Source organism: Rhineura floridana, chromosome 7 (genome assembly GCF_030035675.1).
Source record: "Rhineura floridana isolate rRhiFlo1 chromosome 7, rRhiFlo1.hap2, whole genome shotgun sequence".
NCBI classification, from domain to species: Eukaryota; Metazoa; Chordata; class Lepidosauria; order Squamata; family Rhineuridae; genus Rhineura; species Rhineura floridana.
In genome coordinates this window covers 387126-400411 of record NC_084486.1, presented here as the reverse complement: position 1 = coordinate 400411, position 13286 = coordinate 387126, and the positions used below count along the sequence as shown (strand labels likewise).

Genomic DNA, 13286 nt, shown 5'->3' with positions numbered 1-13286 from the left:
AGGCCCCACCCAGGTACCAGAATGTTTTATTTCAAGAGTTGGTAATGCTATTAACATTCCCATGGGATTGTCAATCTAAATTTACCTTGCTAATCTCAGTAAAAACAGTATGTCCACACACCTCTAGAAGATCCTATACACTTATATGAAAAACAGGCTTACAATAATTGGAGTGTATTGTTAAGAATAATACAACTACAAAGGCTGCATCATCTTCACCTAAAACACAGTAAATGTATTTGTTAGAAGATGGCGCAGCGAGTAGCTGTGTGTGTTTAAGTAAATGTCTTACCTTGCCTAGTGCGACACTGGGAGATGTGGAAAGCATGAAACACACTATGAAAAATGGGCACTACCTGTGAAATGGTCATGCAATGAGAAGGAGCACTCATATTTAGTTTAACATAAGCAGAACAGACAAAGTGGAGCAAAGGTGACAGAGACCACAGAACTCCCATGAATCTTTTACAGCAATTTTCTGCTTTGTTGGAAGTTTAATCAAACATTTAACAAAAGTCAAACAGCTGATTCAGTGTAACAAGCCCTTAACATGCTTCAGTTTTCCTGAGGAGCAGGTATGAATTTTTCTTTAATTACTCCTACTTGTACAATATTTGTTCCTAGGATGCCATGGAGAGTGCAGTAACTGACTGAATACTTTCTCTCTAGGAAGCAGATCTGAGGAAAATTCTGGGATAGCCTCAAATTATTCACTGAATATATCTGATTATTTTTGTAAGGACCCTCTTCCCATACACAAAGGTGCACATGAACAGCACATAAGTTATGTATTTGCTACTAAATGACACAACAGAAGCTTGGTCTCTTCATTTTTGTTCATTTAAACACAAGCTCAAGCAGCATAAGCCCTGAAAACGCTACAAGAACTAAGAGCATTCTCACATGCTCATGGGACATCTTTGTTGGATACAACCCGAAGAAAGTACACACACTGCAGACTCTTGTAAAAGTTTCTGGCTCTCCATACTTCAACTGGTCCAAAATGCAGAGGCCAGATTACTGGGGGATTCCTTTAGATACTCATATAACCAGTTTTGAAACAGTTGCATTGGTTGCCAGTTCATTTGTGGGCCCAATTTAAGGTGCTCACGTTAGTGTTTAAAGCCCTAAACAACTTAGGCCCCAAATATCTTAGAGTGGGACCCTTTGTGGCGTACTGACTGCATTTACCTGCCTCCATGAAGATTCATCCTGTATGCCACCATTCCTTGCTGACTCCTAAGGAAGTCCCACACCCTTATCAGATACCAGAACTCCTGCCTACTCCCATACTTATTGATGGCCAGGAGAAAACAAGGTGGAGCAGATTCTTAACTCTAGTTGGCACCGGGGAAAACTGCTATACTTAATCCATTGGAAAGGCTTCGGGCCGGAAGCCTGTTTCTGGGAAGCAGCATCAAACGTCCATGCTCTGGATTTAGTAAGAGAGTTCTATGGACCCTGTCCTGGTAAACCAAAGCCTCCGGGGTGGGGGTAGGAAGTGCATGGGAAGGTGGATGATGTAATAAGTCCCATGGGTTGGCAATGGAGCGATGAAGAGGAGGAAGAGGAGATAGACATGGACCAATGGGAAGTCACCAGTGACATGCCTCTGGATGTGGGTGAGCTTGAAGGCTCCCACAGTGACAGCTCCGCCCCTATAGCTCCAGTTACTACCAGGGAGGCACTGCCCAATCAGGAAGTTATCTCTCCCACTTCATTTTTCTCCCCTTCCTTGCTCACCCCACCACCACCACTGAGCAGGCCCCCTCCTGATGGGGATGTTGAGGAGAGGGTCCAGCCGCCCTCACCTCAGACATGGAGGCATCTCATGGAGGAGTCTCAATGAGTCCTCACTGTCCCTCTAAGGAGGAGGGCTCATCTGCGCACATGGTCTCCACAGTGACATTCAGTTCACAAAGGTAGGGCGTCTACCCATCCTTACTTAAGGTTGGTAAGGAGGTGTGCCTGGTTGCTATGATGTCTTAGTGTAGTGTAGTCATGCCTTGTTACTCCTAGTAATGATGCTGAATCCTGTGAACCTGTCAGCTGATTCATGAAGCACTCTGAACTGAAACTTTCTATTAAAACTACTAAAGAAAAGCACACCTCCACGTTCGTGTCTGACTTCAGCGGGTTTGAGCAGGACAATGGCTTAAAGGAGCAGCAATTTCCTCTTGTGTTTGTTTTATTCAAATCCCCACCACCTGCTCAATCCTAGTTTCCTAAAGTGGGAAAATCCACTAACATTTCATGCCCTTCAACGTTTTATGAGATGACCCAACCTTCCCATTAAAGCAACAAAACACAATGTTTTCACAGCTTGCTCTCTCTGCCAAGTCATAGTTTAGGGGGGAAAGGGGTTCCACAACTGCTTCAGAAACAAACGTTCAACAGAAAGAAAGAAAGAAAGAAAGAAAGAAAGAAAGAAAGAAAGAAAGAAAGAAAGAAAGAAAGAAAGAAAGAAAGAAAGAAAGAAAGAAAGAAAGAAAGATTACCACACCAATTTTTTTTCAAAAAGGCTACAGAGAACTCTTTGTTATTTTTCCTAATACACCCACAGAACCTGATCCAATAAAATATATCACCCCTCCTCTTGCACTTCATTCTGAGCAGCTAACAACAAAAATGCCTACACAGAATTAATTTAGCAAATGTTACTTTATCTTGAGAACAAAAGGAACAGTATTCAAGCATTATTCTCTTTTTAACCAATCTGTATTTATTGATGTCTTTAATGATTTCTATGGCTGATTTTTGCTGATTTTATTTTTATATGTTGTATACTGCCTACTGATTTTTTATAATGAAAGTGTGTGGATTATAAATACATAAATAAACAGATCTAAAGTCAAGCCTTCTCCCTGCTCCAAACCCCCAGCACACAGTAAGTTTCAGTTGCCACAAATCTAAATGTTAGGAAAGAAAGGAGCTTCTTTCACAATGATTAACTTCCAAAAACGAAATCTCGCATTTAGCTGTGAAGTTGTTACTATCACATCTACTGATGGCTGTGCTAAAATAAAGCCCAAAATTCCATTATGAATAGTAAAGTTGGTAGGGAGAAAAACATAAAAGTTGAAGAATTAGAAGAACAGGGCAGGCAGGGAGGGGGAGAGAAACAGTTATCTCTAAAGAAAAAAGCTGTTAAATCAGAACCCTAAAAAAGGGAGGATTGAAAAAGTAAGTCCACCTATCACAAAGACAACTGCAATAACAAGTGGAGGGAAAAAAACAATTTCCTTGTCACGGATAAATCATTAACTGATGAGGTTTAGACTGGCAAGGACTGAAATCTGTGATGATGAATTAGAATCATCTGCTCCAGAAGCTAACCCAGAGCAAATGCAACAGAACACAAATAAAAGCACACCTTAAAGCAAGGATGGGGAAAAAAAACCCTGGGGCCACATTCTATTGGGGGAACATGGCAGGGACCACATAGCCACAGTGGGTGGGGCTAGAGCCCAAACTGGGTATAACTCACACTCTCATACAGACACCACACCTATCCATCCATTCATACTCACACACAAGCACACCTCATTGATCCATCACCCACCACCTCTCTCTCTCATGTATGGGTGAATTTCAGTTTGTGAGCCTGACTATGTTGATCAGAGTGCTTGGATTCATACAGCCCACAGCTGCTTGCTTGGATCTTGCTTGACATGGCTTACTGTATTTTGCAGGAAGATGACTAGGTGCAGGTGACAAATAATGCTTCACTGAGGAATGGGGTAGTTCTGACTACCTTGAAGGTGACAGTCATGCAACTATTTCCAAAGAAACTATCTCAGCCCAGATCTCAGTAATTACTGACCACGGGCCAATATTCCCTTTCTTGGGCAAGGTGCTTGAGTAGGTGGTTGCCATCCAACTCCATGCATTCCTGGAGGAAAATGATTATCTACACCAGGAACGGGAAAACCGTCAGGGCCTGCACGAGACTGCAACCGGCTCTTGGGCACCAGACTAAGGGGCCATTGAAGGAGGCGGCACTACCACACTGATGCAGCACTGCAGGAAGTTGCGCTGTCAACCTGTGCCAGCAGTGATGGGGTGTTGCCTGGGAAGGTGGCCGCTGCTCTGCAATCCATGCCAACAGAGGGTTCCAGGGCACTCGCTCTGCAACCCAATGTTAGCGCGGTTCATGGAACAGGAGCTACATCTGTCCAGCTCCAGCAGCAGGAGCCTCTGTTAGTGCCAGGGCCCTTAGCCAGTGCCCAACCTGGCCACCCACTGGCACCAGACCTGGAAACTATGGCCCTCCAGATGCTGTGGGACTACAGCTCCCATGATCCCTGACAATGCTGGCTGGGGCTGATGGGAGTTGGAAAATGAAAATATCTAAAGGGCCACAGGTCTCCACCCCTTGTCTAGACCCATTTCAGTCTGGCTTCCAACGTGGTCTCAGAAGTGAAACTCCCTTGGCTGACAAACTCTCACCGGAGGACAGGACAGGAGAAAGACAAGGAGTGTGCAACCTTGTTGGTTACTGTGGACATCACAATGGCTTTTGATATGATGGTATTCTTCTGGATAGATTGTCTTGGGTGGGAACTGAAGGCACCATGTTTTGAGGGTTTGGTTCCCACCTGGCCAACTGATTCCAGAAGGTAGTACTGACAGACAGGCCCATGGCATTTATGCTGTGAGGTCACATAAGGTTTCATGTCATCTCCCATGCTATTCAACATCAGTGAAGGTTTCAGTGGAGGCACCTCTGTTATGTAACTCCTTCTCCATTTATGAGTTTATTTTGGCACCAGATAAAGATGACTGTGTTTTCATATTGGCCGTTGGTTGGCTCTTAAGAATTTTACTGTTTTTAATCACTGACATGCATGTGTGTTGCAAACAGCCTCAAAAACCAGAAAGCAGAGACAAAATTTTTAAACTGCTTAACTAAATAATTAGTTAGCTAAGTAATTAACTTTTGCAGTCACTACCCTTGTTTCCAAAAACTGGACAGTATTCAACAACCACCAACTACCACTTGGGCAGTATTCAACCATCACTTTCTATCAGTGCAAGGATTTCCACTTGTGCATTGGAACTTGCATCCCTCCCCAATGAGTCCCATGCCACTCCCAAATCAGCTCCAGAGGGTTGGCAGAACCCCTAGAACAGATTTAGGGGGCATGAGGGGGGGAGGAGAGGAGAACATTCCTTTGCACGGCAGAAATCCTTGTGCTGACGGAATTTCACATAGCACTATGTTGGATACAACCTTATATCCCTACAACTACAAGGACTAGCCTTGTTTTCTAAAGAACAAATTAGATAGGAAACTTTCAGGAATCTTCACATAATACTAGATGTATTAGGGTTGCCCGGTCTCTGGTTTACCCCCCGAAGACTCCAGATTTTTGGGATCCTCTAACATCTCCACAACACTAGGCTCCTTTCTTCCTGCAATGTCCTTCTGGTGACTGGCCTGGCCTGAGGGCACTTAAAACCTTCTCACCAGAAGCAAGTAGGCTAGATTAAATGTTCCCTACCCTGGCTCCCTAAGCATTCTATCACTTCAGCTGGACCTGGGAACACCCTCACTTAGCTAAGATTTCTATCTTAATTTCCAGTCAGAGAAATGTTTGTTTGAATTGTATGCTCCAAGAAACTGTGGTTGATGCTTAATGTATCATGCTTAATGACAGCACTAGGGCCCACCCCATGACATCTCAGGGTTTGGGATGCTTCTGACCTGGCAACCCTAAGATGTATGTGAAACTCTGCACTTCCAGGATTGCAAAGTCAAACTGTCGTGAAGGATGCTATAAGAATTATTTAAACAAGCATTAAATTTCTTTAAATCAGATATATTTTATCCAACTCCACATAATCTATACAGAGATTTTTTGTATAACTGCTGAAAATTCTGTTTAAGTGAAAACCAACTTTAATAAGATTTACTTCTAAGTAGACATGGCTAGGATTCTGCTGTGAATTGACAAAGTTCTCTATGATATTGAGGATAATCTCTCTCTTCACCCAACATATCCAAAACAGCTACATCAGAGTATAGAAGGAGTTGTGTGTTCATTTGGCATTTGTTTATTTTATTTATTTATTTATTTATATCCTGCCGTTCCTCCCAGCAGGAGCCCAGGGTGGAAAACAAAAGCACTAAAAACACTTTAAAACATCATAAAAACAGACTTTAAAATACATTAAAACAAAACATCTTTAAAAACATTTTTTAAAAGCTTCCAAGACAATTAAAAAAAAGTTAAAAACATACTGTTTAAAAAAAAGGTTTAAAAACATATTAAAAAGCAATTCCAACACAGACGCAGACTGGGATAAGGTCTAGACTTGTTGAAAGAGGAAGGTCTTCAATAGATGCTGAAAAGATAACAGAGATGGCGCTTGCCTAATATTTAGGGGGAGGGAATTCCACAGGGTAGGTGCTGCCACACTAAAGGTCCGTTTCCTATGTTGTGCGGAATGGACCTCCTGATAAGATGGTATCTGCAAGAGGCCTTCACCTGCAGAGCACAGGGATCGACTGGGTATATAAAGGGTAAGACGATTTTTCAGGTATCCTGGTCCCAAGCAGAATAGGGCTTTGTACACCAAAGCCAGAACTTTGAACTTGGCTCGGTAGCAAATGGGCAGTCAGTGCAATTCTTTCAAAAGAGGGGTGACATGTCGGCGATACCCTGCCCCAGTGAGCAGTCTCACCACTGCATTTTGCACCAGCTGCAGCTGCTGGACCAACCTCAAGGGCAGCCCCACATAGAGCGCAATACAGTAATCCAGCCTGGAAGTTACCAGTGTGTGGACAACAGTGGTCAGGCTATCCTGGTCTAGAAACGGCCACAGCTGTCTCACCAGTTGAAGCTGGAAAAAGGCACTCCTAGCCACAGAGGTCACCTGGGCCTCTAGCGACAAAGATGGATCCAGGAGCACCCCCAGACTACAGACCTGCTCTTTCAGAGGGAGTACGACCCCATCCAAAGCAGGCAACAGACCAATTATCTGAACTAGGGAACCACCAACCCACAGTGCCTCCATCTTGCTAGGATTCAGACTCAGTTTATTGGCCCTCATCCAGCCCACCAACGAGTCCAGGCAGTGGTCCAGGGTTTGCATGGCCTCTCCCGATTCAGATGTTATGGAGAAATAGAGCTGGGTATCATCAGCATACTGCTGACACCTCGCCCCAAATCTCCTGATGACCGCTCCCAAGGGCTTCATATAGATGTTAAACAGCATGGGGAACAAGAAGTTACCCTGCGGAACCGCACAGCACAACTGCCAGGGGGCTGAAAGGCAATCACCCAGTATTATTCTCTGAAAATGACCTTGGAGATAGGATCGGAACTACTGTAAAACAATGCCTCCAATACCCACCTCACCAAGTCGGCCCAGAAGGATACCATGGTCAATGGTATCAAAAGCCGCTGAGAGATCAAGTAAGAGTAGGGCCCAGGATGGGGTTTTTCAGGAACGGTCAGATCACCGCCTCTTTCAGGGTGGCTGGAACCACTCCCTTCCACAATGATGCATTGACCACACCATGGATACACTCAGTCAAACCCCCTTGGCAAGCTATAAGCAGCCAAGAAAGCCAAGGGTTGAGAGGACACGTTGCTGGCCGCATCATTGCAAGCACCTTGTCTATGTCATCAGGTCACATCAACTGAAACTGTTCCCAAGAAGTTGTAGCAACCATTGCACTGGATATCTCATTAGGGACTACAGTAGATGTTGATGTTGTACCACTCAGGAGTATGTGATGTATGTGTTCCATAAAGACTGTGGAGAACCAGTGATTATTGAGTAAATCCAGCAGGAGAGAATAGCCAAGGCCAAGGGAGCAGATGTTTCTGGCAAGGTCTTGGTTTGTGTATATAACACTGAGGGAAACCGAAACCTCGGTGTGTGTGTGGGGTGTGTGTGCAGTAGAACGCTGAGAGAGGAGTGAGAGAGAGCTGGAATTCGTGTACAGAACAGGCTAGTGGAAATAAAGCCTCTTAAATCTTTCGACTGCCTTGGTTTGTCTGTTCTCTGGCTAACCTGATTCTAGTCTTTTTCTGGGCACTGTGCAACGCTACTTCTGCAGCACAACAGGGGTTATGGGCCCAGCCTGCACAGCCTAAAGCCCAGAATAAAGCAAGTTTCTAGCCGAAGGCAAGCCAGACAGAAGCCTGGAGACATAGCCGTGTGTTGGAGAGGTGAGCAGCAGTGTGCTGAAGGATGGCTGTCGCGTTATCAGCCGGTATGCCTCTGGAACAGCTCACAGAGAAGAATTACGCCAGCTGGAGACTTCGTATGCAGGCGTTCCTTACAAAAGAAGACCTCTGAGAGGTGATTGATGCAGCCCCACCAGCGGCTCCTCAACTTGCGTGGACAAGAAAAGACGAAAAGGCAAGAGCATATATTATTTTGGCAGTGTCAGACTCTCAGTTATTGTATATACAGAGTGAAAATACAGCCAGACGCATGTGGACAGTATTGCATGGGGTTCATGTGAGACAGACAGCGGGAAGCAGAATATTTTTGGCGAGACAGCTTTATCAGATGAGACTGGCTGAAGGTAGCTCGATGTCTGAGCATCTGATGGAATTCAGGCGGCTGTTTGCAGAATTGCAGGAGAGGCAAGTGGAGTACATGGAGCTTCAAAGGGTGTACATAATCCTGTCATCACTGGATGAAAAGTGGGACTCTCTTGTAACGTCGATGGAAGCCATACGTGACGCAGATCTGACGGAACAGTATGTGACGGGCAAATTGCTTGAGGAGTGGGAACGCAGAAAAGAGGCCGAAAAGATGGAGCCAAAGGAGTCGAAGGGACGTAAAGAAACGTACTTCAAAGACACAGGGAATAGACTGAAAGCCTGTTATTCCTGTGGTGCAAGAACTCATCTTCAGAGAGACTGTGCAGCCAAGCGGAGAGGCCGAGGCTGGCAGCAGTCAAGCGTGCGATTAGTGAGTGGACAGGCTCATAAATCTGAAACACATTATGGGTGCTGGATAGTGGAGCGACCCATTGTTTAGTCACAGATAAGAACTTGTTTCATACCTTGAAAGCTGTGACGGAGACTGTAAGTTTGGCTGATGGATCTTCACGGGACGTTTTGGGACGTGGAACATTGAGATTATGTAAGCTACAAACAATAATTACAGATGTTTTGTATGTGCCTCAGTTAGAAAGCAATATATTGTCAGTTAAGAAGTTAAATGACATGGGATACGTTGTAACTTTTGCTAATGGGAAATGTATTGTGCAAAAGGGAAATGAGGTCTGTATGCAAGGGAAGTTAAATGTAAATGTAAATGTAAATGTAAATGTAAATTTAATTTTTTAGGTCGCCTATCTGGCTGAAGCCACTCTAGGCGATGTACATATTAAATTCCAATAAAATACAATAAATACAGTAAATACAATAAAATATGATATACTCAGCAATAACAAAATAACAACATATGCAGCAGATAACAACAGGCATTCAGTATGTAAATTAGCCCATCCCGGTGGTCCCAAAGGCCTGTCCAAACAGCCAAGTTGTTAAGGCTCTGCAGAAAGTATCCAGGGAAGGGGCATGCCGAATATGATCACGGCGACGACTGTTTGTAAGTAAACGAGCTGCCGCATTCTGTACCAGTTGAAGTTTCCGGACCGTTTTCAAGGGTAACCCCACGTAGAGCACATTGCAGTAGTCTAATCGAGAGGTGACCAGGGCATGTACTACCAGAGGGAGCTGATGAACAGGGAGGTAGGCTTGCAGCCTACGTATGAGGTGTAATTGGTACCAGGCTGCCCGGCTCACTGCCGAAATCTGAGCCTCCATGGACAGCCTGGAATCAAGAACAACCCCAAGGCTGCGGACCTGGTCCTTCAGGGGTAATTGTACCCCATTAAGCCTCAGGTCAACAGAGCCCAACCTCCCTCTGTCTCCCACAAGCAGCACCTCGGTCTTGTCAGGATTTAGCTTCAGCCTGTTCCTTCCCATCCATCCACTCACGGATTCCAGGCACTTGGACATGGTCTCCACAGCCAACTCTGGTGAGGACTTAAACGAGAGATAGAGCTGAGTGTCATCTGCATATTGGTGACACCGCAGCCCAAATCTCCTGATGATGGATCCCAGCGGCTTCACGTAGATGTTAAATAGCATGGGAGAGAGGATAGAACCCTGTGGCACTCCACAAGTGAGAGGCCAAGGGTCTGAAACCTCATCGCCCAATGCTACCTGTTGATGCCTGTCAGAGAGAAAGGAACGGAACCACCGTAGAACAGTGCCTCCTATTCCCATTCCTTCCAGGCGATCCAACAGGATACCATGGTCGACGGTATCAAAAGCCGCTGAAAGATCCAGGAGGACAAGAAAGGTGAATTCTCCCCTATCTAGTGCCCTCCTCATATCATCCACCAGAGCGCCCATGGCTGTTTCAGTTCCATGTCCAGTCCTGAAACCCGATTGGTATGGATCCAGATAATCTGTTTCATCCAAGTGTGCTGACAATTGGTTAGCCACCACTCGCTCAATGATCTTGCCCAGAAATGGTAAATTCGAAACTGGGCGAAAGTTGTTCAAAATTTGGGGATCCAAGGAGAACTTCTTTAAGATAGGCTTTATAATTGCCTCCTTGAGGGCCAGTGGCATTACACCCTCCGCTAAGGATGTGTTTACCACCGCCCTAATCCCTTCGCTCAGTTTCTCCTTGCAATTCACAAGGAGCCATGATGGGCAAGGATCATTCAGACAGGTGGTAGGCTTCACAGATGAAAGCACCTTGTCCACTTCCTCAGAAGGGAGAGGCCGAAACCGATCCCACTGGACCGGATTGCAAATGGTCAACTCTGGTTCATTCACTGCATCCACGGCGTACGGAATCGAGCTCCTTAGGTGTTCGATTTTATCAGCAAAGTGCTTTGCCAGTTTGTCACAGGAGGCCTTAGAGTGTTCCAAGGGTACCTGGGCAACTGGACCGACCAGGCTTCGGACCACTTGGAACAACCTCCTGGGACAGCACTCCGCAGATGCAATAGAGGCCGCAAAGAACTCCTTCTTTGCCGCCTTTACTGCCACCTGGTAGGCAGCTACTGGTGCTCTGACCTGTGTCCGAGCACCTTCGGAGCGAGATTTCCGCCACCGGCGCTCTAGTCGTCTCACCTCCCGCCTCAGATTATGCAACTGGGGTGTATACCACGGTGCTATCTGAGTTCTGTTCAGGGGGAGAGGATGCTTTATTTGTCATTCAAAGCGAACATGCAGGGTGTGCTACACTTAGGGCAAAGTTTAATATATGTTTTTAAATTGTATATTGGATGTTATATGTTGTGAACCGCCCAGAGAGCTTCGGCTATGGGGTGGTATAGAAATATAATTTTTAAAAAAACAGACAAACACATGAAGGCTGTGTGCATAAATGGCACCGGAGCCTGGGACATGCTAACTATGAAACTATCATGAAAACACCAAAACACAGTGAGGATGTGGAGCTCAAGGAGTGTGGGCAGTTTGTTGACTGTGATGCGTGCAATGAAGCGAAAGCCACAGTAGCTCCAATAAACAAAGAAGCGAAAAGCACTACAGATGCACCATATCAATTAATTCACATTGACTTGGCAGGTCCATTACAGAGTTCAAAGGGAGGTGCAAAGTATTTCATGGTTGTGGTGGATGACTTCACACGGTTTTGCAATGTTTATTTGCTTAAGAGCAAAGACAAGGCAGAGAAGAAACTGTGTTTGTTCATTGAGAAAGTGAAAGTGCAACATGGAGTCACTATTAAGCAAATACGCTCAGATCAGGGGGGTGAATTCACAGGCAAAGCGTTGCGTGAATATCTGGAGAGTAAAGGCATTAAGCAAAACTTTACTGCCCCATGTTCATTGGTTCAGGATGGGACCACAAAGATGAGAAGTGAGTCATTGCAGGAGGCTACAAGAGCCATGCTTAATGACTCTGAACTGACAAACGGATTTTGGAGAAAATGCATCCTGTACGCTGCATACATACAAAACAGGCTGTTACACAGAGCCCTCGGTATGTCACCTTATGAGAAGCTGACAGGAAAGAAGCCAAGGTTGGCTCACATTGAGAGATTTGGGGCAAAGAGCTGGGTGCACGTACCTAAAGGAAAAAGGCAAGGTAAAATGGCCCCAAGAGCACAACAGGGACGTGTGCTTGGATTTCAAAATGCATTTTACAGAGTGTGGGTGCCTGAGCAAAAGCAGGTTGTGCTGAGCAGGAGCGTAAAGGTTCCAGATCAGGATTGGGAACAAAGCACAAATGTTGAATTGAATAGTTCACTAAATGCACACACACAACAGGAGGTGAAAGAAGAAGATTACATGCCTGGTACTAGCAATGATACAGGGGAGGCAGAGCCTCAAATACCATTAAAAGATGCTTTAAATGAGCTCATTTGGGGAACACACAAAAAGAAGAAGCGAAAGGCTGAAGACCTGGGATAATGTTGATAAATATGTTCCTATCATGTATGTAACCTTGTGTGTGTAAATAAAGGAAACTGAAATTGTAACTGATGTAAAAGCAGAGTTGTAAAATGCAATGTATTGGATATAATGTGCTAAGATGTTTGTAAGAATGAAAAAATGGAATTGTGGCCGTCTTTATGGAAGGTGGGGGCTGTTGTACCACTCAGGAGTATGTGATGTATGTGTTCCATAAAGACTGTGGAGAACCAGTGATTATTGAGTTAATCCAGCAGGAGAGAATAGCCAAGGCCAAGGGAGCAGATGTTTCTGGCAAGGTCTTGGTTTGTGTATATAACACTGAGGGAAACCGAAACCTCGGTGTGGGGGGGTGCAGTAGAACGCTGAGAGAGGAGTGAGAGAGAGCTGGAATTCGTGTACAGAACAGGCTAGTGGAAATAAAGCCTCTTAAATCTTTCGACTGCCTTGGTTTGTTTGTTCTCTGGCTAACCTGATTCTAGTCTTTTTCTGGGCACTGTGCAACGCTACTTTCGCAGAACAACAGTTGATGGGGCATCAAGACTGCTATGGAGACAAGCAACTTTACCCTCAAAGTGCCTTACAAACAATTTACAGTGGGCCACCGAAGGGTCTAAATCTCCATTTCCTGGAGTTGATGTCAACAGACCCCCGATAATACGGAAAAGCTCCAATGGACAGCTATTTGACGTTGCGATGGAGGCAGAGAAGTGGGCCTTCTTTGTTGCCCTCACCATCGCACAGTAGGCACGGTTATGATGTTTTACTTATGCCCGATCAGCCTCACAGCTCGTCTTTCACCACTTGCGCTCTAGCCTGTTTCATTGTCCTTAGCTCACTGGTGTACCAAGGT

At 45.1% G+C, this 13286-nt stretch overlaps 1 protein-coding gene across 6 annotated transcripts in view; it reads right to left on the bottom strand.

Moving 5' to 3' along the window:
* The window catches only part of USP54 (ubiquitin specific peptidase 54), a 172730-nt gene that overhangs the window by 98225 nt on the left and 61219 nt on the right, over positions 1 to 13286 (bottom strand). The window lies entirely within an intron of this gene.